The sequence below is a fragment of the Canis lupus genome, chromosome 18 (genome assembly GCF_003254725.2).
Source record: "Canis lupus dingo isolate Sandy chromosome 18, ASM325472v2, whole genome shotgun sequence".
Classification (NCBI taxonomy): Eukaryota; Metazoa; Chordata; class Mammalia; order Carnivora; family Canidae; genus Canis; species Canis lupus.
The window spans coordinates 22,091,848-22,107,081 of NC_064260.1; positions in this window are offsets into that span (position 1 = coordinate 22,091,848).

Below are 15,234 nucleotides of genomic sequence, written 5' to 3' on the forward strand. Positions count from 1 at the left end.
AACATTCACTTCAAACTCTTAATAAACATTTCCCTAGCACCTGCTATATTTCAAACATTGACTGTAAGGTTGAAAGGCAGAGACTCTAAGAGATTAGTGGTATCAAAGTAGAATTTTCAAAAAGTTGAATATATAACTGGTATATGAACCTAAAGTGAATGTATGTCAAATCCTTAATTGGAGAATTGGAAAAGAATGAATACTTGAACAAGATTACTAATTTAGATATAAACCTAGTTAACGTTGTACAGGACAACAGGACTGCATTGCTATAGGACAAGCATAATTTCAGTCTACCAGTTAACAACTATCTTGACAGAGTTATATATCCTCTAAATCAATAATAGGAGAGCAAGTTAACAAAGACACAAACTCCCAGGAATCACATAATCCCTAGCTGGGCCTAACAATCCTCCACCAAAAAAACAGAAAAAAACAGAGCAAACCCTTTATAAGTTTTACATACTTTTCTTAGCAGAGGGAAAGAGAAATCGGGTTCTCAATGATTAAAGCATAAGTACTTTGATGTAGGCAGGAGCAAGTTACTATCAAATTACTGCAGAACAGCACCTACTGGGGACTGTGGGATGGAAGCAGAAGTGTTTTCAAGGAAGATGCTAGAATGCTAGGAATATTTTCTTTGACTTGAAAAACAAAAAGAAACAGACAATGAAGATTCTTTTAAGAAGAGAAACAGGAAACAGAATGTAAATGAGAACTGTGCCTTTGACTGTTGAATAACTATTGTGTGTAGCATAGGAGACCAAAAAACATTAGGAAAGAATCTGATTAATGAGCATATGCAGGGGTGGGAAGCAGATTTTTTTCTTTTTTTTCTTTTTTTTTTTTTTTTTTTTGTAGATTAATCTGACTCAGAAACACTAGAGCAAATTAAATAGTCAAAAAATAAAGGACATAGCCTTGGTATCTGCAGGAATGCTTCAAATACATTGGGAAAGATAATCAATTAGGGACAATTTTTGACATCTTGACCATGGATTACCTGCCATTTTCATAGAGTACTAGTACTGGTACTAAGTATTATCATGTTCTATTGTCATGGTTTCCCTACAGAAACAGCTACTGAAGTTTGATGTCATGATTATAGATTCCACAGGGACACTTTTTCAAGTATATAATTGTTCTCAGTGGCGGACCAACATAATTTTATCATCTGACATTCTTGTGCATAGAAGGGAGATGCTTAACCCCATTCTGCACTTTCTTCTTCAACCATAAACCTTGGAAACACCATTGCAATCACTAAATTTTTATTTGATTACATTTAAGTCATCACACTTCCTATAATTTTCATATTCATAATTTTTTCTAAGTCATTTTTCTAAGATTAAAAAAAACATTGTTGAAATTCCTGCTATGCCGGTTTTGGGGAACAGAAACCTGACAGTTAACAGTGTAAAGTTCTTTTGTTTCAACTATCTCTCATTATCTTTTAATCCAGGTCTTTAGAAAGCCAAACAAAAAATAATTTTAAAAGGTCTATATTCACATTATTGAGTAAAACTATGTTTGCAATGATAGCTTATGTAAAATTGTGCATAATAAGTCTGTATAGTTTATACAACAGAGTCCTAAGAGACAATTTTCGACACCAACATCAGACAATATCACAGATGCCACCAACATCTGTGACTATAAATGGATGCAGACCAAAATAAGACCACTTCATATTAATGTCTAAACAGATAAAGATGCAAAGATTGTCAAAAGCACAAAAATATCCAATTATCCTCCTATCCTAGTTAATATGAGTTAGCACTACTGCTTTATTACTCATAGCTTTAGCTGTGCTCTATCCTTCCCTTGTCCTAGGTAAGATTCCTTAAGATGCCTGAAGCAGAGTGACTCCAGACATGGCCCAATTATCCCTCCTCCTAGCTGTCACACCTCTATGTAATTTCTGTCCCTTGAATGTAGGCAGAGTCCCTGACTTGCTTTGAACCAGTAGAATATGGCAAAGATGATGAGATTTTACTTCCATGATTCCATTACATAAAATTTTAATTCTCATCTTGCCAGTAGACTCTTGACTAGCTGTCTCTTGCTGACTTTAATGAAGTAAGCTGCCATATGGAGACACCCATGTGGCAATGAACTGAAGGTGGCCTCCAGCTGACAGCCAGCAAAGAACTAAGGTCCTCAGTATGACAACTCATAAAGAACTGAATTCTTCCAACAAGCCAAGGACATGGAAATGAATCCTTTCCCTAGTGATCCTTGAGATGAGACCACAGGCCCAAGTGACACCTTGACTGAAACCCTGTGAGAAGATCTAAAGCAGACGATTCATCTCAGTTATGTCTAGAGTCTCAACCCACAGAATGATGAGACAAATGTGTACTGTTTTAAAGCTGCTAAATTTGTAGTAGTTTGTTATGCAGCAATAGAAAGCTAAAAATAATAGCCAACTCTAGAATTGCCTCCAATTCCTGACAACATCCAATCCACAAACAACATTCAATATTCAATCCAAATCTTCCTTCAAGCTGTCCCAAAATCACCTAATAAATGCCCCAATTTTATAATGTATTTCTAACACACTCTTTTGGAGACACACTCATGAATACTCATAGTGTGTGGTTTTTTGTGGTAATGATTACTGCCCCCTCATTCCCCAATTTTCTTCAACTTTAATGTATTTGGAATGGTCTTAGCCTACTGGACATTGACTTTGTACTTTGTCTTTCAACACTGAGTTAGTTTTATCTGGTGAACACTGTCCTCCCCAAAGACCAACAGAGGCACTCACTGATTAAGCAAAACTAAGTTTATTAGACCTATTGCAGAACTCCACCTTGAAAGTCTTTTTTAAAAAAAATTATTTATGTATTTGACAGAGAGAGATCCAGAGAGCACAAAAAAGCAAGGGGAGCAGCAGAGGGAGAAGCAGGCTGGGATCATGACCTGAGCTGAAGGCAGATGCTTAACTGATTGAGCCACCCAGGGGCCCCCCACCTTGAAAGTCTTAGTAGTATCTTAAAATAAAGAATTTTTAGTGGAGAATATTTTTTGATGTTTTAGGGCCTTGGCTAGGGGACTTTAAAGTGGGCCCTGCAAGGTGAAGAACTGGTTGGGACTGAGTTGAGTTTATGGTATAATAGTTATGGATTAGTGAATACAGCAAGGTGATGATCTTGAAATGAGCCTTGATGAACAAACACCTTCATTTTGATAATTAAGCTATTTTAATTTATTCTTTGCTATTTTTTAGAAGCAAATATTTCCTGGATCAAATAGCTAAGTTATTATACCTACTCTTGTTTATTGCTTAGTACAGGGATGTACATATATGTGTTTGTCTCAATATTGTTTAGCACAGGGACAAGGAATTAGATAGGTTTCAATTTTCATATCATTGTATCATGGCCCTTGTTGCTAGTTTCAGGTAATGAACTGCTTAATAGCATAGTTAAATTTTTACTTTAAATGCAGATTCTAACTGTTCTGTTGCTAAGGAGGATTGGCCTAAACCTAGTTACCCCAAATTCAATTCTATTTACATCTCTTTACAGCTTCTCTCATTCTCTATTTCCATCATAGGGTTCTATAAAAATGTACCAGCAGGATAAACAAAGGAAAAGTTCTTAACCTGTTCTTTTTTGGCAAGATCTTAGTCTGAAACCTGAGCTATGAGTATACTCTAACCTGGGGATAGCATGCATGTTCTAGCTTTTTTTGAATAATATTATTAAAAATCATTTCTAAAAATAAATAGATAAATAAATAAATAAATAAATATCATTTCTAGGGGCAATATGTTAGACTTTTACTACTTAACAGCCTCTTATGCTTTATCCTATGATAATATTTAAATTTTTCCAACATTGAAATAACAGCTTATTTGATAATGTGGGACCTTGTCTACCAATTAAAACCTCCTTTTACACAATCCTAAATAAGAATAAAAATCTTTGAAAAAACATTGCCTTGTGGTAATATGTGAAATTTGGATCTTCTTAATAGTAAATCAGTATGATCTCGACTCAAGGCAGAGGTTCCTCTTTGGTTCTTGAAGCTTTCAGTTTCACAAGTCCTTAACTGCATCTCCTCTGGATTCTTTTTCTTTTCCATTTTCTGGCTAAATATAGAAAGGCAGTTTCTTCCCATTGTCTTAACAGGAAAGTAAGTGCAAGCATATCAAATATGTGAACTATACATGTACATTATGGGTACAATACAAACTATCATAATAACTGGTGATGTATAGTGACCATTGATTTAATGCGCATCAAATGCCAGGAGAAATATAATATAGGTCATGAATTTGAAGCAATTAATGCTTCTTTAATTCACTGGAAGAAAATAACTTCCTTTCCCCCCCGCCTTCTGTACAAGACCTAGACACATCATAATAGGTACACAATTGTTGTTGATTGATTTTAAGTCAAATAAATCCAACAGATGTGATAGAGATCCTTTTACATGCTCATCACTTTTCTAGGTATTTGTAATATATCAATGAGAAAAAAAGACCCCTGCCTTGTGAAGCTTACACTCTAATAGGTGCAGCCAGACAATAAGTCATACAAGAGTAATTAAACCATGTGGTTTGTTAGAAGGTGGTAAGTACTATTGTCAAAGAAAACTAGAGCCTAAAGGCAGGTAAGTGGTTAAAAAAAAATTTCAGAAACTATTGCAATAGGGGAAAAATATGCCTGTACAGAAATGGGCTCAATATTGACTACAACAAGGAAAGTGTGAATCTATAGCCAAGCTGTGGGGTGGAGGGTCAGTGGATTGAAAATTACTAAGAGGAAACATCAGGAGTAAAGAAGGAATTTCTAGTTAAACCAACTTGACAGGATTCTTAGTGGAAAAAGAGCTCAGTGGATCATTCTAGAGTTTGGTCAAGAAGGGAGCTCTTGTCACTATGTAAAAAGGAAAGTAGAGAAATGAAGGAATGGTGGCAAAGATGTTGTTCTATGAAAACAGTTAGGCTTCTGTGAGAAGGTACAATGTGGCAAGCCACATCTCAAAGGAGAGTTTTTCAGTCAGAAGAAACAACCAGAAGAAAGTTTCTGGAGAGTGTCCCTAGCAAGTTAGAAAATGAGAAAGCCCATCTGGCAGGAGCAAAGTGAGCAAAGAAGAGCAGATGGAGTCAGAAAAGGGACTTCTTCACTTCTTTCTTCAACTCTTTTAGAGTTAACAAGACTTAATTGATCAAATTTCTCTTAAAAAAAAAAGATTTTATTTATTTACTCATGAGAGAGGCAGAGACACAGGCAGAGGGAGAAGCAGGCTCCCTGCAGGGAGCCCAATGCAGGATTCTATCCCAGGGCCTGGGGACCATGACCTGAGCCAAAGGCAGAGGCTCAACCGCTGAGCCACCCAGGCATCCCAGATCAAATTTCTCTTTGTCGGAAATCACTTCCATGAATAGTGATAGCCAAATGAATATAGCAAATATTTTGATATTTATTATTCCTTATAATAATGTTAATAGTAAATGGCATTTATTTTTAAGTATATTATTTCATGATCGTGGATCTCATTTAGAGTTATAAAAGGTAAATGGACAAGACCCAACCCTATGCAGTTTACAAGAGACTCACTTAAGCCTTAAGGACACATGCAGACAGAGGGAAGGATAGAAAAAATATTCCATGCAAATGAAAACCACAAGAAAGCTGAGGTAGTATGCATATGTAAGACAAAATAGACTTAAGACAAAGACTCTAAGGAGAGACAAAGCAGGCTATTATGTAATGATAAAGGGATTAAGATAGCAAGAGGATATAGCATTTATAAATATTTGTGCATCCAACATAGGAGGACCTATGCATCCAACATAGGAGCATCTAAATATACAAAGCAAATATTAATAATCCATAAAGAGGGAATAGAAATCAAAACAGTATTAGCTAAGGATGGATCATCCACACAGAAAATTAATAAGAAAATTTTGGACTTAAATGAAATGTTAGACCAGATAGACTTAACATATATTTACAGAACATTCTACCTAAAAGCAAAAAAATATACATACTTCTTGTGCACACATGGAACATTCTCCAGGAGAAATCATATGTCAGACTACAAAGGAAAGTCCTAATAAATTTAAAAAGATTTAAATCATATGAAATCATATGAAATAAATTTAAAAAGATGATATCATATGAAATCATATTTCAATGATTGAATCATTGAAATCTTTTTCATATGAAAAACATTGATTTCATATGAAATCATATGAATCATCCCTCTTTTCCAACCACAGTGCTATGAAATTAGAAGTCAATTACAGGAAAAACAATGGAAAACTCACAAATACGTGGAAATTAAACATGCTACTGAACACCAATGAGTCAATGAATAAATCACAAGAGAAATTTTTAAAAATCTCAACAGAAATGAAAATAGCAATATAACATACCAAAACTTATTGGATGCAACAAAAGCAGTTCTAAGGGGGAGGTTCATAATACTAAATGTCTATGTTAAGAAAAAAGAAAATCTTAAATAAATAACCTAACATTACTCCTCAAGGAACTAAAAAAAAACCCATGATATACAAAACTAGAACATGTCATTCTAAAATTTGTATGTAAGCATAAAAGATCCCAAAAAGCCAAAGCAATTTTGAGAAACAAGAACAAAGCTGGATATATCACAATCCCAGATTTCAAGATATACTAAAAAAACTCTAGTAATCGAAACAGTATGGTACCATCACAAAAACAGACTAATAGATCAAAAGAACACAATAGAGAGCCCAAAGATAAATCCATGATTATATGGTCAATTAATCTTATGACAAAAGGGTCAAGAATATGCAATAGGAAAAGATAGTCTCCTCAATAAGTGTTGCTAGGAACCTGGACAGCTACATGTGAAAGAATGAAACTGGACCACTTTCTAACACCATACACAAAAATAAAATCAATATGGATTAAAGACCTAAATATGAGAGACCTGAAACCATAAAAATCCTAGAAAAGAACATAGGCCATAATTTCTCTGACATTGGCTGCAGCAACATTTTTCTAGTTGTGTCTAGTCAGGAGAATAAAGGCAGGGCATAAGGAATATAATCAAAGATACTGTAACAGTGATATACTGGGGCAGATAGTAACCACCCTTTGGTAAACATAACATAATGTAGCAGCCCTGGTGGCTCAGCAGGGCAACCCCGGTGTGGCTCAGCGCTTTAGTGCTGCCTTTGGCCCAGGGTATGACCCTGGAGACCCGGGATAGAGTCCCACATTGGGCTCCCTGCAGGGAGCCTGCTTCTCCCTCTGCCTGTGTCTCTGCCTCTCTCTCTCCCTCTCTCTGTGTCTCTCATGAATAAATAAATAAAATCTTTAAAAACAAAAAAACATAACATACTGTATAAATTTGTCAATTCACTAAGCTGTAGATATGAAACTAATGTAATATTGTGTGTCAACCCTCCTCAAATTTTTAAACCATGAAAAAAAGAAGTACCCCAACATTAATAGAAGGAAGGAAATAACAAAGATCAGAGTGGAAATAAATGAAGTAGACTAAAAAGAGAAGAGTAAAAAAAGATCAATGAGACTAAGAGCTGGATTGCTGAAAAGATAAATAAAATGACAAACTTTTAGCCAAACTCACCAAGAAAAGAAGTGAGAAGACTCATATAAATAAAATTAAAAAACAAAATAGATATTACAACTGTTACCACAGAAATAAAAAGGTTCGTGAGACCACAATGAACAGTCATGTGCCGACAAATCGTTCAATCTAAAAAAAAAAAAAAAGATTAATTCCTAGAACCGTACAATCTACCAGTACTGAATCATGAGTTAAAAGTACTGAGCAGACGAATTATTAACAAGAAAATTGAATCACTAGTCAAAAATATCCTAACAAACATAAGTGGATGACCGGATGGCTTTCCTGGTGAATTCTACTAAATATTTAAAGAACTAACACCAATTCTTATCAAATTCTTCTAAAAAATAGAAGAGGGTGAATTACTTCCAAATTCATTCTACAAGGCCTGAATTACCCTGATAACAAAGCCAGACAAGGATACTACAAAAAAAGAAAATCACAGACCAACATCCCTGATGAATATGGATGCAAAAATTCTCAACAAATATTAGCAAACTTAATTCAACAATACATAAAAAGGATCAGACACCATGATCAAGTGGGACTTATCCAGAAACGTAAGGATGGTTCAATGCCCATAAATCAGTCAATGTGATATATCACATTAATAAAATGAAGAGAAAAAGTCATATAATCATCTCAATAGACGCAGAAAACACATTTGACAAAATTTAACAGGAATTCATAAAAACTCTCAACAAAATAGGTATAAAAGCAACATATCTCAACATAATAAAGGGCATTTATGACAAGCCCACAGCTAATATCACACTCAACTGAAACTTTAAAACTTTTCCTTTAAAATCTGAAATAAGACAAGGGTGCCTACTATTGCCACTTTTATTCAATATATTATAGGAAGTCTTAACCAGAGAAATTAGACAAGAAAAAAGAAATGAAAGACATTCAAATCAGAAAAGTAGAAGTAAAACTGTCTCTATTTGTTTTTGTTTTTGTTTTTGTTTTTAACTGTCTCTATTTGAAGATGACATGACATTATATATAAAAAAACCCTGGAGTCCATAGAAAATTGTTAGAATAAATGTATTTAATTCAATAAAGTTGCAGGATACAAAATTCAATATAGAAAAATCAGTTGCATTTCTATACACTAATAGCAAATATCAAAAAGGGAAATTAAGAAAATCCCATTTATAATTGCATCAAAAACAATAAAATACTAAGGAATAAATTTAATTAATGAGGTGGAAGGCCTATACATTGATAACTGTAAGACATTGATAAAAAGCAATTGAAGATGACATAAATGGAACCCCTTCCATACTCATGGCTTGGAAGAATTAATATCGTTAAAATGGCCATAGTACCAAAAGTAATATATAGATTCAATGTAATACCTATTGAAATTCCAATGACATTTTTCACAGAAGTAGAACAATCTTAAAATTAGCATGAAACCACAGAGGATTCCAAATAGCCAAAGCATTCTTAAGAAAGAAGAACAAAGGCAGAGGCATCATACTTCCTGATTTCAAATTATATTACAAAGTTCTAATATACATAAGAGTATGGTGTTGGCATAAAAACAGACACATAGATCGATGGAACAGGAAGGAGAGCCCAGAAATAAACTCATGCATACATGGTCAGTTAATCTATGACAAAGGAGGCAAGAATATACAATGGGGAAAAGACAGTCTCTTCAACAAATGCTTTTGGGAAAACTGGACAGTCATGTGCAAAAGGATAAACTGGACCACAATCTTACACCAGACACAAAAACAAACTCAAAATGAATTGAAGACTTCATTTTAAGATCTGAGGCCATCAAAATCCTGGAAGAAAACATGGGGGTAAACTTGACATTGTCTCAGCAATGATTTTTTGGATTTGCTATCAAAAGCAAAAGCAAAAATAAACAAGTGAGCCTACATCAAACAAGAAGGCTATACAGCAAAAGAAATCATCAATACAATAAAATAGCAGTCTACGGAATGAGAGAAAATATTTGCAAAGCATATATCTGATAAGTGGTGAAATGTATTTAAAACTCATACAATTCAATAGAAAAAAATCTGATATAAAAATAGGCAGGGTGCAGCCCGGGTGGCTCAGCTGTTTAGCGCTGCCTTCAGCCTAGGGTGTGATATTGAAGACCAGGGATCGAGTCCCATGTCGGGCTCTCTGCATGGGGCCTGCTTCTCCCTCTGCCTGTGTCTCTGCCTCTCTCTCTCCGTGTGTCTCTCATGAATAAATAAATAAAATATTTAAAAAATTAAATTAAATTAAAATACGCAGAGAATTTCAGTAGACATTTTTCCAAAGAAAATGTCTTTCAAAGAAGACATAAAGGTGGCTGACAGGTACATGAAAAAGAAACTCATTATCATTAATTATCGAGGAAATCAAAGCCACAATGAGATATCACCTTACATTTTTTAGAATGGCTATTATCAAAAAGATAAAAGAGATAATAAGTATTGGTGAGGATATGGAAAAAAATTATGCACTGGTGGTAGGAATGCAAGCTGGTGGGGCACTAGAGAAAACAGTACAGAGGTTCTTCAGAAAAAGAAAAGTAGGACTACTATAGATCCAGCAATTCCATTTCTGCATACTTATCCAAAGAAAACGAAATCGCTATTTCAAATAGATATCTGCACCCGTATGTTCACTGCAACCTTATTTACAATAGCCAAGACATGGAAATAGCCTAGGTGTCCATCAAGAGATAAAGAAACTGTATATTGTATATATACCGTAGAATACTATTCATCCCTAAAAAAGAAAGAAATCCTGCCATTTGCTACAATGCGAGTGGATCGGGAGGGCATTACACTAAGTGAAATAAGTTAGAGCAAGACAAATGCTATGTGATAACCCTTGTATGCTGAATCTTTAAAAAATTCATAGAACATATTGGTGGTTGGTAGAGGCACAGGTGGGATGTGGACAAAATAAACAAAACCGGTCAAAAGATACAAACTTTCAGTTATAAAATAAGTAAGTCCTGGGGACATAATATACAACATGGTAATTAGAGTCACAATACTATTTGTACATTTAAAATACATTAAAATACTATTGTACATTTAAAAGTTGCTAAGAGTAGATCTTAAAAAGTTCTTATCACAAGAAAAAAAAAAAGATCTGTTATGATGGATGTTAACTGAACTCATCACAGCATTCACTATACATCTATATAAGATCATTATGTTGTAAACTTAAAACTAATGCAGTGTATTTCATTTATCTCTCTCTCTTTTTTTTTTTTTTTAAGTAATGTTCTGCAGAGAGCCAAAATGGCCAAGTGTCTATATTTCCATCCTGCTCAGTCAATAGCAGTGGGCTGCCCTCAGAGGGTGTAGTAGGTGATTCTCTGCTGCTGAGGCAGTAGGAGCCAGTAGCTAGAGGCTGGCTGTGCATCAGATCCGGAAGGTACACTCAAATGTCTGCCAAATAACTAATGTAAATGTTTCAGTTGAGGGCAATTATGAATAAAACTGCTACCATTATATTAATACATAAATGGGAAGTTTAATTCTTTTAAGTGGAATTTTGGAATATCAATAGGCAAATTACCAAGTTGTAGCAGTAAAGTTCAATGCAATGAAAACTACCATCAGAGACCCAACTTAATTGCTCAGGTTATGGGATCTAGTTCTATGGCTACGCCCAGATTTAGGTAAATTTTCCCAGTGATTAGTGACATCTACTGGCATTTCTTGGTATAACAAACAAGAGTTTTAAAATGTTTCATTTTATTTTAAGAAGTATCCGTTGTTAAATTTGTATGAAAGGAAGAGAAATTATAGGCCCGCTGGAAATACTGAACTACTAATTAACCCATTTAAAATCTGTTCAAATAGTGACGTAGGAAACCACAAATGTAATCAGTGAGACAAACAGCTTCTACATTCATAGCCCAGCTGGTCCCAACTAGACTGGATAGCAGATTTTCAGAATGAAGTCCTTGTCTTTTTAATCAGAGATTATCAGAGTCAAAGAATTTAAATTACACACTTCTCCAACCGCAAAGAAATTAGAAATGGCAATCATTTCAGCGTGGAACCAGAAGACATTATTGCTCACCTGAAGGTAGGAATGAGAATGTTTTAAGAACATTTCGTCCAATTACATTAAGAATCCAATTCATTCATAGCCTGCTTTAAATCTTTTAAGCTCTAAATCTCGATTGTTCCTTCGCTTCACTCACCCCTCAAATTAGTTAACATTAGTATTTGGTGTCACTGTTTTATTGAAAGTTCACTTTCAATAGGTCTATTTTCAGATGTATTTACATGTTCATTGATTGAATCAATAACTTATGCTTTATACACGGTCAGCTGTGCCAGGCCTCTGGATAGGTTAAGAGTATTCCCAGAGAAGCAATAATCTGGGACCCATGAGCTCTGCTCTGTCACTGTCCCTATGAATGCAGGTCACATTTAAGTGCAGGTTTCAATCATCCTGTTGTAAAAATGAGGCAAGAAATGTATTGCTCTTTATAATTATGCCGTTACTTTACCACAGCTTTATAGTAAGTACATTATTATTACAATGCTGAATCATATTGTTAATACTATTTCCTGCTCAATCACATACTTGAATATCGGAAATCAGCAAGATAATGGAATATTTTTCTCTGGGAAATCTGAATCCAGTTAAAGGTTTGAGGTTTATCATAGGGACAGGAGATCTAAGATAGACAGGAATTTTTGATTATTCTGAAAAAATGGCAAAAAATGAAAATACTGATACATGTCATTTAAGAGAAATCTAAATACACAGAGCACTACTAACATTTTAGACGTAAAGGGGGATATTTTGCTCCCTGTTGTAGTACTTTGTAGTCTGTGCTGTTTTTACTTTTGGAGTGTAAAATTAGGGAGGCAAATTATGACATACTTTTCAAAGAGGTGGTATCAGTTATTTTATAAGAAATTTCACTCACTAATGCTATATGACATTTGAGTTGCTAATACTTTGCAAGCATTACTAAAATACAAATTAGATTTTTAAAATAATTTTGAATTTGTAAAGTACTATATTTTTACTATAATATGTAGCATAAATTTTGCTGGGATATTTTTGTGAGACAGCACAAAATACTTTTTATACATAATCATACTTTATTGTAAAATAAAATACAAAAGCATTAAAATTTTCTTCAACACATTGCTCACCTAAATTCTCAAAATTTGGGGGTAACAGTATTATTGAAGAGCCTGAATAAATATTTTGATTTTATAGTCTCGATTTTTAAATCTTGAAGTAAAAGATACAGTTCTGGAAATAGGTGATTTTAAACATTACCATAAGCAGAGCAGTAAAACTTAAAGACATCAATTAATAGCTTTTAAAATGAATAGCTTTTAAACTTGTTTGGTGTTAAGAATCATAAGAGGGGGATCCCTGGGTGGCTCAGCGGTTTAGCGCTGCCTTCAGCCCAGGGCGTGATCCTGGGGTCCTGGGATTGAGTCCCACCTCGAGCTCCCTGCAGGGAGCCTGCTTCTCCGTCTGCCTGTGTCTCTGCCTCTCTCTCTCTCAGTCTGTGTCTCTCATGAATAAATAAATAAAATATTTAAAAAAATATGAATCATAAGGGGCATTTGTTTAAAATACAGTTTAGTAGGTCTCCTTCCATGACCTGCTGAATTGAAATCCTCAGTGTATGTAAGTAATGATAGGCCAGTGAGCACAGAATCATTTTATGTAAAACATCTGATATAGTGTCCGGCATAAAATAAGGCCTTAAGAAATGTTAGTTGTGATTATTGCATATCATTATCATTATTACAATGATATCAATTCTTATAATTTACATCATTGTTTAAGAAAATGTATTCACAATAGAAAATTTGAATAGTTTTTAGAGCCATAGAAAAATTCAACTGTTGGGGACCCTAGGTGGTGCCATCCGTTAAACCATTGACTCTTGGATTTGGCTCAGGGTCACGAGATCCAGCCCTATGCTGGGCTCCATGCTCATGGGGGAATTGGCTTGAGATTCACCCTTCCTCTCCCTTTGCCCCTTCTGCTCATGGGATCTCTCTCTCTCTCTTTCTCTCTCTCTCATAAATAAATAAATAAATAAATAAATAAATAAATAAATAAATAAATAAATAAATAAATAAATCTATCTTTAAAAACAACAAAAGAGAGAAATTCAACTGTGGAACAAAAATAAGCTGTATTCATTTTTCTTCATATTTATTTTTATAAACCCTGAAACAGATTTTGAAAGATTTTTTACTTCAAGGAGTTATACCACCATCTTGTGGCAAAATCATTGTAGAGCAAAGACAACACTTCACCAGCTTGGTCCTTAGTTATCATGGAATATAAAGAATTATTTAAGAAGTTACTGTGGACGAGTTCAAAAAGGGTGTTGCCTGTGTTCTCTAGGATTTTGATGGAATCTTGTCTCACATTTAGATCTTTCATCCATTTTGAGTTTATCTTTGTGTATGGTGAAAGAGAGTGGTCTAGTTTCATTCTTCTGCATGTGGAGGTCCAATTTTCCCAGCACCATTTATTGAAGAGACTGTCTTTCTTCCAGTGGATAGTCTTTCCTCCTTTATCGAATATTAGTTGACCATAAAGTTCAGGGTCCACTTCTGGATTCTCTATTCTGTTCCACTGATCTATGTGTCTGTTTTTGTGCCAGTACCACACTGTCTTGATGACCACAGCTTTGTAGTACAACCTGAAATCTGGCATTGTGATGCCCCCAGCTATGGTTTTCTTTTTTAAAATTCCCCTGGCTATTCGGGGTCTTTTCTGATTCCATACAAATCTTAAAATAATTTGTTCTAACTCTCTGAAGAAAGTCCATGGTATTTTGATAGGGATTGCATTAAACGTGTAAATTGCCCTGGGTACATCCACGAAGGCAAAAGAAACAAAAGCAAAAATGAACTATTGGGACTTCATCAAGATAAGAAGCTTTTGCACAGCAAAGGATACAGTCAACAAAACTAAAAGACAACCTACAGAATGGGAGAAGATATTTGCAAATGACGTATCAGATAAAGGGCTAGTTTCCAAGATCTATAAAGAACTTCTTAAACTCAACGCCAAAGAAACAAACAAACAATCCAATCATGAAATGGGCAAAAGACATGAAGAGAAATCTCACAGAGGAAGACATAGACATGGTCAACACGCACATGAGAAAATGCTCTGCATCACTTGCCATCAGGGAAATACAAATCAAAACCACAATGAGGTACCACCTCACACCAGTGAGAATGGGGAAAATTAACAAGGCAGGAAACCACAAATGTTGGAGAGGATGCGGAGAAAGGGGAACCCTCTGCACTGTTGGTGGGAATGTGAACTGGTGCATCCACTCTGGAAAACTGTGTGGAGGTTCCTCAAAGAGTTAAAAATAAACCTGCCCTCTGACCCAGCAATTGCACTGCTGGGGATTTACCCCAAAGATACAGATGCAATGAAACGCCGGGACACCTGCACCCCGATGTTTACAGCAGCAATGTCCACAATAGCCAAACTGTGGAAGGAGCCTTGGTGTCCATCGAAAGATGAATGGAGAGAGAAGATGTGGTTTATGTATACAATGGAATATTCCTCAGCCATTAGAAATGACAAATACCCACCATTTGCTTCAACGTGGATGGAACCGGAGGGTATTATGCTGAGTGAAATAGG